Source organism: Bison bison, unplaced genomic scaffold (genome assembly GCF_000754665.1).
Source record: "Bison bison bison isolate TAMUID 2011002044 unplaced genomic scaffold, Bison_UMD1.0 scf7180017864295, whole genome shotgun sequence".
NCBI lineage: Eukaryota > Metazoa > Chordata > Mammalia > Artiodactyla > Bovidae > Bison > Bison bison.
In genome coordinates this window covers 1,958,571-1,961,887 of record NW_011494867.1, presented here as the reverse complement: position 1 = coordinate 1,961,887, position 3,317 = coordinate 1,958,571, and positions in this window count along the sequence as shown.

The following is a 3,317-nucleotide window of genomic DNA, read 5'->3' as shown; positions in this document are numbered from 1 at the left end:
CTGCTACCCCAGCAGGCGGCTCGGGCGACCCCACCCCGGGCTCCACACAGGCCGGTCACCTGGAGGCATCCGAGCCCGGCCTGCGCGGATGGCCAGTGGTCCCGGCAGCCTTTGGTCACCAGGTCTCAGGTGCAGCCCCCAGCCCGCTTTGCAGAGGCACCCACTGAGGTGGGGGCTGCTTCCCTGCTTCCTGCCGGGAAGAGGGCCTTGTGCTGTAAAGCCCTGGCCTCCAGCCATTGTTTCTCTGCGGCCTTTAGGGGTTTTCCCTCTGACAAGAGGGGGCAGTGGTCCCTGGGTGCCTATCCACCTGGCCTGTCTGTGGAACTGCTTCGCACTTGGGGGACCCCATCCTTACGATGAGGCAGACTGTTTGGGGCTTCTTGGCAGGGCAAATGGCCTTTTAATTAACCACCATAGAGTACACGGAGATTACTGGAGAAGAGATGCTGTATAAGAGCAAAGCATTGTTACTATGGAATTAAAGATCCCAGCTCCTGCCCGCCTCCAGAAGCGGTTAATGCAGAGTTACAGATGAAAAACTTAGGGCTTCCAGACCGTGCTGATGTGAACCCCCCACCCCCGTCCGTTCTGGTTCTAAGCATAATTGCCTCATCTTTAGGAAGAAAGAAAGAAGACAGAAAAGGCCTGCCAAGTCCTTCTCCTGCTCTGCCTTCCTGCAAGGCTCTGGGTCCTTTCTGGCTCAGGGCATCAGGACACCTTCTCTGACCTTGTTGAGCACTGACCGGAGAGATGAGGTGGACCATCTAAGCCTGCCCAAGGGCCAGAGTCTCCAGGGCACGAGTGAACAGGGACTGGGACTTTTAGGCTACATCAGAGCCTGGACGGCCTAAGTTTGGGAGGTCCATGCTCGATTTGGTGTGGTTTTCCACAGTCACAGCAAAGGTCTGGATACAGGGTCTGGGGTAGCACCCAGACCCCTCGCCTGAGCACTCTGGGCAGCCCTCCTGGGCTCTGTGCCTCCGTGGCCCCGTCTCTAAGAGGAGAGGGCTGGTGGGAGGGCCAGGCTCTGGGTGTGACTTGCGCAGACAGGCACCACTGTAGACACCTGCCCTGGACACCTGTGGTCCGCCTCTGCCCCGTTCATCCACACTGCCAGCTTCGCATTGTTTGCCACCCTTCCGCCTGCAGCTGCAGTCCTCGGAGGTTCTGCAGGGGGAGTGGGGGCCTCACCCCCTGTGCACACATGCCGGGCTATCGGGTCACCCTGGGCCTCTCCTGGGCCCCCTGGTGATGTGTGAACTGGTGGCAGTGGGAAACAAAGTTCATTTTGGGAGCAGCCATGAAATGTTCCGAAAATTGCTTTCATGTGCTGGTGAGTGGTGAGGCCAGCCTCCTGCTCAAGCCCCGCTCTGGGAACCCAGAATGATGACCGCCCACGTGGTGCTCACAGACACGTTTGGGTTTTAAGCATACCCGTTCATTTGGGCAGTCTTTTCCTGGATGGGGCTGACGCAGGCACTTTGGCCCACAGCAATTACCAGATGCTTCAGAATGGGGTGGGAGGCAATGGTGGGCGGCAGGAGGGGGCGAAGAGGTTGGGACAGGCCAGATTGGGCCAGGGGGGACCTCCTGAGTGTCAGAGCAGGGGGACCCTCCAGGGATCAGCTGGTCTCACTCCAGCATCTGACCCACATGCAATCTGGGGCTTCCCTGGTGGCTCAGACAGTAAAGAATCTGCCTGCAATGCAGAAGACCCCGGTTTGATCCCTGGGTCAGGAAGATCCCCTGGAGGAGGGCATGCAACCCACTCCAGTGTTCTTGCCTGGAGAACTCCACGGACAGAGGAGCCTGGTGGGTTACAGTCCATGGGGTCGCACAGAGTCAGACATGACTGTACGACTAACTGGGGCCCAGAGAGAGAACAGCATGCAGGGTCCTCCCAACTCCCTGCCTCATATCCCGCCTGTGCTCTGAGCTGAGGGCAGAGTTGACACAGCACCAGGAGAGGCGCTTTCTGGCTGTTCTCTGAAGTCTACCTTCCTCTCGGGCATGGCTGCTCAGCGCCCAGGCCCGCCTTCTCTCTCTGGGCAGGCAGGAAGCATTTGGTAAGGGAAATGGCTAGGTCACTCACCTGAGACTCCTGGTGGGCATTGGCATGATCTGAATTTAGGAGTGACACTGCCCCCCAGCACTGTCAGGTAGGAAGCCAGCTTCCAGCTGGTAGAGAAGTTGTCTGCTGCCTGTTCCTGCCTCTTGTTCCCTGTCTGTGAAATGGGCACAGCTGCTCCAGCCTCTCCTCTGCTCCTGTATTAAGTGAGGGACGGGTTCTTTCAAGGAGTGAGGTGCTGACGTGTGTGGAGCGTTCCCTGTGCCGAGCGCTGGGCTTGAGGAGGTCTTGTCGTCCTGCCCCGTTGCACGGCCACTGGGGGATGGGGCCAGGCTGGGAACTGAGTCGGGCGGCATCCAAAGCCAGCAAGCGAGCGTGGCCTCTGTAATTGTGGGGGCTGCGGCCTGCTGGGCTGTACAGAAGCCAGGGCCGCTAAGAGAGTGCCCCTCCACTCGTGGCTTTCTGAGCATGAGTTCAAGTCAGCCCTTCAGCACCCATGGGATGTGGGGCTTCTGGGGCTCCCGGTGGCCAAGCAGCTCTCCGGGGAGGTGCGGCAGGGCAGGTCAGCCCATCGGGAGACTCACAGAGCAGGAGTGGCACCTGGTTGAGCCTCTGCCAACGGTCCCAGGGTGCCCTTTGTACCTGGCTCTGTGTCAGTTGCTGCTGCTGCTGGAGAGCTGGCCAGGGGACCGGGCGGCTCCAGCCTGGGCAGCCAGGCCAGCGGCGGCGGGGGCCTGGGAGAACGGGTGCAGAAGAGAGCAGTGGAGCTGGGCAGAGCCCAAGTCCAAGGTCCTCCATTCAGGCTCCAGGGTGCCGGGCACACCCCTCCCACCGGCCTTGGGCTGCATGGGAAGTGACCTCCGACCCCAACCCTGCCTCGCTCCCCGTCCCTCCTCTCGCTCAGCAGAGGGCCCCCTGTGGGAAGCCCTCCAGGATTCCCAGCGGTGGTCATGCACTCATCAGGGGGGTTGCCTCGTTGCCGTCAGGCTCCTGGGGCAGGACCCGGGCTGCCTGGCTCCTCCCTGTCCAGCCTGCTCCGATCGCCTGCCAAGGAGGTGGTCCCGGGAGCACTGATGACCCCCGGCCAGCCCCACAGCCTGGGGTCTGCATCCCTGCACAGGCCCTGGAAGCCCGGCTGGGGGCTGATGTGCCCCAGAGAGTCGCTTCTGGAGGGACGATGTTTGGCAGGTCAAGGGCCAGGGCTCTAAAATGATGGGGCAGGGTCGTCTGTACCTTGAGCGAACACCTG